The 12,075-nt window shown below is 47.6% G+C and overlaps 1 long non-coding RNA gene across 1 annotated transcript; it reads left to right on the forward strand.

Annotated features, from left to right (window-relative positions):
• The first annotated feature begins 237 nt into the window (after positions 1-237).
• LOC139028203 (uncharacterized) lies at positions 238-1,614 on the forward strand. The gene is made up of 2 exons (XR_011480391.1): positions 238-380; positions 501-1,614. It is a non-coding gene; the product is annotated as an uncharacterized lncRNA (long non-coding RNA).
• Positions 1,615-12,075: the final 10,461 nt, after the last annotated feature.

The following is a 12,075-nucleotide window of genomic DNA, read 5'->3' on the forward strand; positions in this document are numbered from 1 at the left end:
TCATAAAAATCACTTACGGAACTTCCTATTGGCTGTTTAGAAAGTACAGATTCCTTTGGTGGTGTTTGATGAGCTTCGGTCCAATTGCTTTTATGAGCTCTTTAGGTTTCTCTGATGAGATATCTGTGCACATTTGCAGACAGACCCGTTGCTTTGTTCAGAGCACAGTGTCCATAGCATGTCTCGTGTGCTAGGTGTGGCCCAGGCTGTTTACGTCCTTCTGGTCCTCCTGTTTTCCAGCAGAACACTATAATATAGTGTAACAGGGGTCAACATCCCACAGCTGGTTGGACTGGAGGATGACACGGTGCTGGTGGAAAGCTATGGCTGGTAACAACACCTGACTCTGTACCACAGATCAAGCAGTACCAGCACTTCAGGTGAAAACCATTTTCATTGCATGAGGTTATTCTTCTGATATAAACTTGGTAGGTGAATTGATGTTGTGCAAGGTTGTAATGTCTTCTGATTTTTTGTTGTTGTTATTCCATGTTTTACAGCTTCGATGCTCTGGAGCCTGGTGTTGTCGTCGCCATGGAGTGTTTGGACTCAGTCGGAACCAGGTTTCAGCTGCTGCACAACGCTGACATCCTTCCTCCCATAGATGGTCTGCCTGTACAATCACCACCTGGACTTTACACAGCTAGACAAACTTATCTTTTTGACAAGATCAGGAAGTTTTGCGACAAAGAGGCTATGGACGTCACATGCCCTGCACCAAAGTCAAGGGCAGGACAGAAACAGGCTCTCCGAATGTAGATTCCCTTGTTCATGCGTGGTTCGGATGGACCAGTCATCAGCACTATCTGCAGTGCCTCTATTCAAATGACTCTCTCCTAACACACACGGCATACGTTGCTGCTACAAAAAAAATATATCCTGCTGCTCAGCCACTTTACCCCTCATTGTATGCATATAACTATCTGGTCTATCACTGATATTGATATTGTTCTGGTACATACTGCATATTATTTTATTTACATTGATGCTATTTCTGATATTGCTACTATAAAATTAACCATTTGGCTGTACCGTTTACACCTTCTGTAGAGACCCATCCACTTAGCAAGAGTTAGCAAAATATTGATATATAAAATTAATATTGATATGTGTGGTCATAACATGATTTTGTGACATACCACAACAATATCATGTGACTGTATCAAGAGTCCACCACATAAATATATGGCGCATGCATCTGTTTACGTACGGTTTATGTACTGTATGTACATGTGCACCTCACTCAGGTTTCAACTCAGGTTGCATGGCCTTAACTTATGTATGGAATATTATGTTGTCACGACTTCCGCCGAAGTTGGTCGCTCTCCTTGTTCGGGCGGCGTTCGGCGGTCGAAGTCGCGGACCATCTAGCCATCGCTGATCCACTTTTCATTTTCCATTGGTTTTGTCTTTTCTTCCATCACACCTGGTTACAATTCCATCAATTACATGTTGTGTATTTAACCCTCTGTGCCCCCCCATGTCCTTGTACGTAATTGTTTCTTGTAGTGCTTGTGCACAGTATGCTGGTATTACCGGGTTTTGTTTGACCCATTTATTGTATTGTTCTGTTGACGGTGGTTTATGGATATTAAACGACACCGTTGTAAATCAGTTTTCGCTCTCCTGCGCCTGACTTCTCTGCCACCAGTACGCACCTCACTACATATGTGATAAGTGCGTGTGTAACAGTATATAAAATATGCTAATGTACTGTTGTGAAGGCATTTGGGCAGGTGTGTAAAGTACTTCAGTAAAATACTACTTTTGTATTTTTTTGGTGTATCTGTACATTACTTTACTATCTATATTTTTGGCAACTTTAACTTTTCCTTCAACACATTCCGAAGAATTTTTAAAAACTTTTTACTCCAAACATTTTCCCTGACACCCAAAGTACTTCACACACTTATCAAGAGAACATCCCTGGTCATCCCTACTGCCTCTGATCTGACGGACTCACTAAACACAAATGCTTTATTTGTAAATTATGTCTGAGTGTTGGAGTGTGCACCTGCCTATCCGTCAATAAAAAATAAAAACAATTAGGCCATCTGGTTTAATGTAAGGAATTTGAAATGATTTATACGTTTACTTTTGATACTTAAGTATTTTTAAAACCAAATACTTTTAGACTTGTACTCAAGTAGTATTTTACTGGGTGACTTTTACTTCAGTCATTTTCTATTAAGGTATCTTTACTTTTACTCAAGTATGACAATTTAGTACTTTTTCCACCACTGGATGTGGCTGGGGGTTATAGCATTTTTTCACATGACCCATCAATTTAGACAAGTGTGTCTGGGTAAGTGTCATCTAATATTTATAAAATATTTTGATCTGGACACTTTTTCCTTATTGTAGGCTACTACCACTTTTAGTCTTAATCTTTACTACACTGCTCACTGTTTAGCACCTGACCTCACATGTGAATCCTTAAAGAGATGGGTGGGGCTGGCTTAAGAGGGTGTGAACAATGCTGAATGGGTGTAGACAAATGAGAGCTCTCCAGTAGGTACCAAAACATTTAAAGGCCCTTTTCTCAAAAGTAACTTTACAAGTTTAGCAACTTTAAAAGCAGTTTTTTTCCCCATTGTTCCTCAGAAATGCAGTGTATGATATCACACTTTGTAGCTCTGAGTTTCTACTTTTTACCAATGTAAAAAATCTAATTTCAAATTTTGCTACAAAAGACCGAATCCAGGTGGTGAGTCACATATGTCCTGTGAGCACTCCAACCTCTCTGTAGGGTGTCTGCCCAGAGTGGGTGAAAACACACTTTGGTGATTAATTTGGTGATTATTCCTTACTTTATCAAATACATTTTACCAAGACAAACATAATTCTTCATGTTCTGTATCGTTCAGTGGTGTCTTCTTTAACATATCATTAACATTATTTCCAAAAAGTCAGATTTCGTAACCTAATACCCCTGGTAATAAGCACTGAGTTCTGTTGACAGAGCGATGCAGTTTACTCACAGCTACTTTTGAGGATTTTACATGTTGTGGTACCTGTCTTCAAAGTTGTTTCCGCAAGTCACAAAAAGTCAAATTAGGATGACACGAGCTGAATTAAATGAAAAAGGCTTTGAAGATAATAATCTTGCTATACGCTCAGCGCTCTGTTGACATTTCACAGATACACTTGTTTTGTGAGAAATCTTCGAAAAAGACCAGGAATTTTTCAAATATGAAAATACTACATCATGTCTCAAAATTGATATCGAAAGATGATGAGTTCAACAGGAAAGAGAGCCTGTCAGGTAGCCTTAATTCTCGTACAGCATAGATATTTTCCTGATTTTTGACCACTTTCTTTCTCTGGTTAGTCACCCTAGTTTTAACTCCAATAACTTTTGAATGGATTATGATAGAGACATGAGTTTTGGACCATTGGTTTTCTTGGAAGATTATCTACACAATTACACAACTGTACCCATTGGTCAAAAGATGCGTTTTTGATTGGACACCCTACTCTCTGGTGTCTCCAAGGCTAGACTTTTATGTGCTCTGGGGTCCCTGTGATGAGGCAGCTGTGCGAGTGTGTGTGTTAGAGTGTTTGCATTTGTGCATGCACGTGTGTGTGTGTGCAGACAGATGCCAGGGTGCCGCTGGAGCCCATGTGACCTCTGGCCCTGGTGCTGCAGGATGGTGTGAATGAGCGAGGTCACCGCTTACCATGGCCTGATGGGAGTTGAGGCATCTGTCTCACTCATGATGAATAGAAAGCACCTGCACTGCTCACAAGAACCAGGGGGAGAGAGAAAGCAAGAGGGAGAGAGAGACGGAGGAGGGAGGGCAAGAGAGAACGTCCAGTTTCAATCAACAACAAGAGACCTCACCTGCTAAGGAATGGAGCAATAAAACATACATCTAACAACCACACCACTAGCCCGACTCTACCGGCTCCCACCCATCTGCTGTCCTGCTAGCCTGAGAGGTCCAATCCTCCCTTGCATTACCACCCCCTCCCCTCTCCGCCATCTGAGATGTTTGTCTTGCTAATTTGGAGGACCTCTGGGAGAACCATGCTTAATGCAAGGAGACCGCTCGCTCTGCCGCTTGGGGGTCTTAATAATGGCTAACCGCTCGCCAGGCCGATGCTGAGGCCGAGCTGGGGGTCCGAGGGGAGAGGACGGGAGGGGAGGGGGAATTGGTGAACGGGGCCAAGAGAGAGAGAGGTTGGGGGATTGTTTTACAAACAGAATTCCTTTAATTAATCACCATGTTTGAACAGCTGGCATACTCAAGACAGCCCGTAACGGGATCCCTGCGTGGAAGTACGGATTACAGACACAGATTTTGGCAGACAAATATTAGCTGTCAAGCACTGCAGCGGCCAGAGTGGTGGAGGAGTAGGGCCCTGTTTCCTGGAGGGGAGAGAGCCAGAGGAGGGGGGTTGCTAACATTGGTCCCCATAGGTCCTAACTTGACAGGGCGGCATAGGGAGGTGTTGGGGATGACCCCCAAGGCTGGGGTGGGGGTGTGTGGGGACCCCTAGCCTGCACTAGGGGGCAGCCCTGGGGCCCAGGGTCAGTCCTGGAGTGATCCAACTACTATGAATTCCGAGGAGAGTGAGAGGGCAGTTAAAAGGGGGTTCAGGCACTGACATGGAGCCCTAAGCTCAGAAGACCCCTGTTAGCATTTCTGTACAGGCCTCACATATACAGAGGAAATTTGTTTTTACCTATACCCTTCCTCTCTGTTCCCTCTTACACAGAGCAGCACGTCAGTGGTGCAAGAACATAACCACAAAAAGGGTTCATAGCTAGGGCTGCTGCGGTGACCGTATAGGGCTGCTGCGGTGACCGTATAGGGCTGCTGCGGTGACCGTATAGGGCTGCTGCGGTGACCGTATACCGCTTTGCGGCGACCATATAGGCTGCGCTGACCGTATAGGGCTGCTGCGGTGACCGTATACGGGCTGCTGCGGTGACCTATAGGGCTGCTGCGTGACCGTATAGGCTGTTGCGGTGACGAGTATAGGGCTCTGCGGTGACCGTATAGGCGCTGTTCGGTACCATATAGGGCTGCTGCCGTGACCGTATAGGGCTTGTTGCGGTGGACCTATAGGGCTGCTTGCGGTGACCGTTATAGGCTTTCGGTGACCATAGGGCTTTGCGGTGACCATATAGGGCGGTGCGGTGACCAGTTAGGGCTGTTGCGGTGACCGTATAGGGCTGTTGCGTGACCGTATAGGTGTTGCGTGACCGTATAGGGCCTGCTGCGGTGACCGTATAGGGCTGCTGCGGTGACCGTATAGGGCTGCTGCGGTGACCGTATAGGGCTGCTGCGGTGACCGTATAGGGCTGCTGCGGTGACCGTATAGGGCTGTTGCGGTGACCATATAGGGCTGCTGGCGGTGACCGTATAGGCGTGCGGGTGACCATAAGGGCTGTTGCGGTGACCTATATAGGGCTGTTGCGGTGACCGTATAGGGCTGTTGGGTGACCGTATAGGGCTGTTGCGGTGACCGTATAGGGCTGCTGCGGTGACCGTATAGGGCTGGCTGCGGTGACCGGTATAGGCTGCTGCGTATAGGCGGTGACCGTATAGGGCTGCTGCGGTGACCTGTATAGGGCTGTTGCGGTGACCGTATAGGGCTGCTGCGGTGACCGTATAGGGCTGCTGCGGTGACCGTATAGGGCTGTTGCGGTGACCGTATAGGGCTGTTGCGGTGACTCAGCACTCTACTCAGCACTCTATTGTCTCTCTAATCACTCTGAAATCAATGCAAATGTTATTCAAAATCTAATCAAACACTTCATGAGAGCCCATGAGATCATGTTGCGCAACATTTCTATAGGCTATGCAATTGCGTAAGAAAACAGACTGGTGGCCACTTAGAAAAAGAGGATCCCATCAGCTTTCTATAGGCTGGGCCGACTATATTTATTTCTCAACTTTCCTAACATTAAGCACATTGCTTATATTTATAACAGGAGTATAGCCTACCAGGCTGGCATGAAAATGAACCCCTCGAAAGCGGTTAGATGACATGTATTTTTTCCCACTGACCCCGTTTCAATACAGGTGCATGATAATGGTCCATTCTAAATCAAAACACACATATTATTTAGTACATGTAAAGACAAGATTAAATCAAGAATAGTCTGATGGGTGACAATATTAGCCTATCACTTGTGAATTACTATAGTATGACTTGTGAATGATGCCCAGCATAGGAAACAATGCCTTTTTTGTGTGACTTTTTCTAATCATAGTCGCACAACTCATGTAGCCTAGCCCACAGGCCTATATGTTTTGATAAGGTTTGTATCAAATAATGTCTTAAAATTAAGCACATTAATCCCCTTTACAATGGGTTTAGAGCCTAACTGGCATACATAAGCAGCGCGTGAGTTTAATGTTTGAGGAAGATAATTTTCACTATAAAAATGCACCTTTATAATAAAAGCATTACATGAATAATTGCATTTGTGGTCACTTTTGATAATGGTGTTTTCCTCTAATGGAACATTCCTGCTTATAGCCTACTACTGTAATGCTCGTCGTTAGGTGGAAGAGAGGAGGACCAAATCGCAGCGTGGTACGTTTCCATATTTATTGGAACACTTCATAAACACGAACAAAACAATAAACAGAATGAAACCAACGACGCTACAGACCTGAACATGTGAACCTAGTGAATATGGTTCCCAATCAGAGACAACGTAAAACACCTGCCTCTGATTGAGAACCATATCAGGCCAATCAGACACACCTAAACCAATGAGACACAAAACATACAATATACCCACCCAGCTCACGTCCTGACCAACTAAACAAAGACTAAACAAAGGAAATAAGGTCAGGAACGTGACAGTAACCCCCCCCCAAGGTGCGGACTCCGGCTGCAAAACCTGAACCTATGGGGGAGGGTCTGGGTGGGCATCTGTCCACGGTGGCGGCTCTGGCGCTGGACGTGGCCCCGACCCCACCATAGTTAATCCCCGCTTCCGTGGCCTCCTCCTATTGACGACCCACCAAAATAACCCCACTGTACTGAGGGGCAGCTCCGGACTGAGGGGCAGCTCCGGACTGAGAGGCAGCTCCGGACTGAGGAGCAATTCCGGCATCGCCGGCGTGACAGGCAGCTCTGGCAGCTCCTGGCTGACTGAAGACTCTGGCAGGTACTGGCTGGCTGACGGCTCTGGCGGCTCCTGGCTGGCTGACGGCTCTGGCGGCTCCTGGCTGGCGACGGCTCTGGCGGTGCTCCTGGCTGCGGACGGTCTGGCGGCTCCTGGCTGGCGGGCGGCTCTCGCGGCTCCTCTGGGCGCGTTGGCGGCTCCGGCTGGCGGCGGCTCTGGCGCTCCTTGCTGGCGGGCGCTCTGGCGGCTCCTGGCTAGCGGCGCTCTGGCGGCTCCTGTCTGCGGGCGGCTCTGGCGGCTCCTGCTGGCGGCGCGTCTGGCGCCGTTCTGGCGGCGGCTCTGGCTGCTCCTGTCTGGCGGGCGTCTGGCGGCTCCTGACTGGCGGGCGGCTCTGGCGGCTCCTGACTGACGGACGGCTCTAGCGGCTCCTGACTGACTGGCTCTTAAGCGGTCGCTGACAGACGAGCGGCTTAGAAGGCTAGGACAGACGTGCGGCTTAGAAGGCTCAGACAGAACGAGGCGGCTTTGAAAGCTCAGGACAGACGGGCAGCTAGATGCGCTGGGCAGACGGGCAGCGCAGGCGGCGCTGGGCAGACGGATAGCGCAGACCGGCTGGGCCAGACGGCAGACTCTGGCCGGCTGAGGCGCCCAGTAGGCCTGGTGCGTGGTGCCGGAACTGGTGGTACCGGGCTAAGGACACGCACCTCAAGGCTAGTGCGGGGAGCAGCAACAGGGCGCCAGGGCTCTGGAGACGCACAGGAGGCTTGGTGCGTGTGCCGAACGGTGGTACCGGGCTAAGGACACGCACCTCAAGGCTAGTGCGGGAGCAGCAACAGGGCGCACAGGGCTCTGGAGACGCACAGGAGGCTTGGTGCGTGGTGCCGGAACTGGTGGTACCGGGCTAAGGACACGCACCTCAAGGCTAGTGCGGAGCAGCAACGGCGCACAGGCTCTGGAGACGCACAGGAGGCTTGGTGCGTGGTGCCGGAACTGGTGGCACCGGGCTGGAGACACGCACCACAGGGCGAGTGCGTGGAGGAGGAACAGGGCTCTGGAGACGCACTGGAAGCCTAGTGCGTGGTGTAGGCACTGGTGGTACTGGGCTGGGGCGAGGAGGTGGCGCCGGATATACCGGACCGTGAAGGTGTACAGGAGCTCTTAAGCACCGAGCCTGCCCAACCTTACCTGGTTTAATGCTCCCCGTAGTCAGGCCAGTGCGGCGAGGTGGAATAGCCCGCACTGGGCTGTGCTGGCGAACCGGAGACACCATGCGTAAGGCTGGTGCCATGTACACCGGCCCGAGGAGACGTACTGGAGACCAGATACGTTGAGCCGGCTTCATGGCACCTGGCTCGATGACCACTCTAGCCCGGCCGATATGTGGAGCTGGAATGTACCGCAGCGGGCTAAGCACACGTACAGGAGACACCGTGCGCTTTTCCGTATAACACGGTGTCTGCCCGTACTCTCGCTCTCCACGGTAAGCACGAGGAGTTGGCGCAGGTCTCCTACCTGACTTCGCCACACTCCCCTTTAGCCCCCCCCCCTCCCCAATAATTTTTGGGGGCTGCTTCTCGGGCTTCCGTGCTAGCCGCGTACCTTCATAACGCCGGTTCCCTTTCGCAGCTGCCTCCGCTCTCCTAGCTGCCTCCACCTGTTCCCCTGGAAGGCGATCCCTTCCAGCCAGGATCTCCTCCTATGTGTAGCAACCTTTTCCGTCCAACACATCCTCCCAAGTCCATTCCTCCTGACATCGCTGCTTCTGCTGCTGCTGCCCGTTACCACGCTGCTTGGTCCGGTTTTGGTGGGTGATTCTGTAACGCTCGTCGTTAGGTGGAAGAGAGGAGGACCAAATTGCAGCGTGGTACATTTCCATATTTATTGGAACACTTCATAAATACGAACAAAACAATAAACAGAATGAAACCAACGACGCTACAGACCTGAACATGTGAACCTAGTGAAAACAAAGAACGCAATGAACAGGAACAATCACCCACAACAAACACAGCCTACCTAAATATGGTTCCCAATCAGAGACAACGTAAAACACCTGCCTCTGATTGAACCATATCAGGCCAATCAGACACACCTAAACCAATGAGACACAAAACATAGAATATACCCACCCAGCTCACGTCCTGACCAACTAAACAAAGACTAAACAAAGGAAATAAGGTCAGGAACGTGACAACTACCATGTGCACATTGCTGCGCTTATAATGTGAAGAAATAGCCTAATAGTTTATCAACATTTTAAACTAAACGTTCTGATCTGTTGCTTCAGCCACATTGCGTAAAAAAAAAGGTTTGATGCTAGTGGTTGTATTAATTTGGGATCTATCGCATCCCACAACAGTCCCAGACTATGTTCGGAATATTTATTTCTCGCACAGAATAGAATAGGTCGACTTTTGTACTATGGGGGATAGCAGATTGACATAGGCTAGTGCTTTTGATGTTCATTAGGCCTACTCATCTTGATGGATGATGAAAAGTAAATGTGGACAGTTCTTCCAATATCTTCAATATGTACCTCGGAAGTGGATAAGGATGCACACAGTTACTGTCTTCACTTGTAGCCTGTGAGAAAGACCTGATCACATGATAGTAAGTGAGAGGTGATTCGGAGCGCTCAGCACTCAGGAAGAAGGGCACAACAGCCACTGTCCGCAGAAGGCATTGATTTTTTTAGGGTGCATTACAGCAACACAAAGGGGATGCCGCCATGAAATTCTAGTGTGTACAGTCTGTGCAAAAAACAAATCAGAGCTCATGCCTTTCAATAAACTTTTTTCAAATCATCATTAGAGTCGCATCATGCAGCCTTACAATGTATTAAAAATCAAACATATAGTCCAACGTTTGTAGAACAACTAAAGTTACCTTAATAACTCTAAATTAAGCATATAGGAATACCTATTTCTTTGTTAAGCACTCAACACACAATAGCTGTCACGTTTCTGACCTTATTTCCTTTGTTTAGTCTTTATTTAGTTCGTCAGGACGTGAGCTGGGTGGGTATTATCTATGTTGTCTGTTTCTATGTGGGGTTTCTTGTTTGGCCTGATATGGTTCTCAATCAGAGGCAGGTGTTAGTCATTGTCTCTGATTGGGAACCATATTTAGGTAGCCTGTTTTTGTAGTGTGTTTTGTGGGTGATTGTTCCTGTTCGTGTGTTCATCTGGTCTGTGTTCACTAGTTCGGGACTGTAGCGTCTTCGGTTATTTCTGTAAGTTGTTTAAGTAGCCTATTAAAATATGGATTATCATCACGCTGCAGTTTGGTCCTCATCTCTTTCACCCGAAGACAGCCATTACAATAGCCGTATGTGTGCACTCCCTCAAATCATTTGGAGAAAATATCCTTTCTATTTTATTCTGCTTTATTCAATTGTATTTTTCATACTATAAAACAAAAATCTTGTCTGCTAAATGAACTTGTGTAGCCCACAGCCATTTGACATAGCCAGATCAGGACCTAACATAAGGACAACTCAGAGTATGTTATTCTGTTCTTCTGAAATAGACTACATTTTCTTCATATCATGCCTCTTTAGACCTGTCTAAAGCAGATAATGGATTTATTGTGAAATGTAGACATTCCACAAGTCAGCATCGGTGGCTTGTAGGCTATGTTTGGAAGCCAGGACTTGCTAAATGTGTTTATGTTAATTAACGGTCAATTACCGTGAGACCGACAGTTATTTGCTTGACAATCACCGGCTAACGAAATTGTGACCACACCCCTAGTTATAGCTCATTCTAGAATTTTAGTGAGCCTGCTGTAACCATACTACCCATATGATCAAGGAAGATGTGAGCTCAAGTACACTCTTCAACAACAACAAAAAGGCTTCTACCTGGAACCAAAATAGGGTTCTCCAATGGGAACAGCCATAGAACCCTTTTGGAACCCTTTTTTCTAAGAGTGTAGTTGAGTGAGGGCAACACCATTTGACCTCGAAGCTAAGCAGGCATCAAAACACTCTAAGCCCCCCACAGGCACACATCACATCCTCAACCATTCCAGAGGAAACATAGCAGAGTAATTGCGTAAACTCCACCATTCCTCTCGGAGAAGACTTTCTCTGTGGCCCGCTGATGGAATTACTCAGACACTTAATTACTCATTAAGAATGTTGGAGAGCGCTCGCTAGCCAAAGATATTTACAGCATGGCTTTCAAAACCCTCAGTCCCTGTGTTATTCAACGAATGCTCATCCCAGCCACAGTCATGTTAGGCAATGTAGACCACTAGCAGGGTATGGCTGTTGAAGTAATCGGATATTCAACCATAAAACCAATAACTGAAATATACAGTAGAGAGAAGGAGGAAAGGACATACTCACCAAACAATAGTAGGTATAAAAAAAACAAAGACCCTGCCTTGAACATCTGTTGATTTTTCCATTGAGAGCCCCATAAAGTTACTCCACATAGTTTGGGGTGATTGTGGGGGTTTCTGTATGTATCCCTATAGAGCGGCAGTAGTTAGCTCAGTGAACTGTGCTCAGTTCAAAGCAGGGAGAGGAGTGAGCCGAGTGTTGAGGAGGATGATGTATTGGCCTGGAGCTCTTAGCAGACCACCGGGGTCACGGAACATGGCTTTGTTGTGTGTGTGTGTGTGTGTGTGTGTGTGTGTGTGTGTGTGTGTGTGTGTGTGTGTGTGTGGTGTGTGTGCTGTGTGTGTGGTGTGTGGTGTGTGTGTTGGTGTGGTGTGTGGTGGTGTGTGTGTGTTTCAGGGTTGGAGTGAACACACACACACACACGTACACACTATCTCACACAAATACTGTAAAAACACATATACACATACACTGAGCACCCCTCCAAAAAGTATGAAAAACCAGACAGTTTCATGCTCCAGTGTGCTATAAACTCCATAGGCATTACGACGGTTTTGTTTCTGCTTCTGAGAGGAACCCGGGGTGATGGGCGGTAAGGGTGGTGTGGTGCGATGGTAGGGAAGAACAGCTTGTG

Source organism: Salvelinus sp. IW2-2015, linkage group LG9 (assembly GCF_002910315.2).
Source record: "Salvelinus sp. IW2-2015 linkage group LG9, ASM291031v2, whole genome shotgun sequence".
NCBI lineage: Eukaryota > Metazoa > Chordata > Actinopteri > Salmoniformes > Salmonidae > Salvelinus > Salvelinus sp. IW2-2015.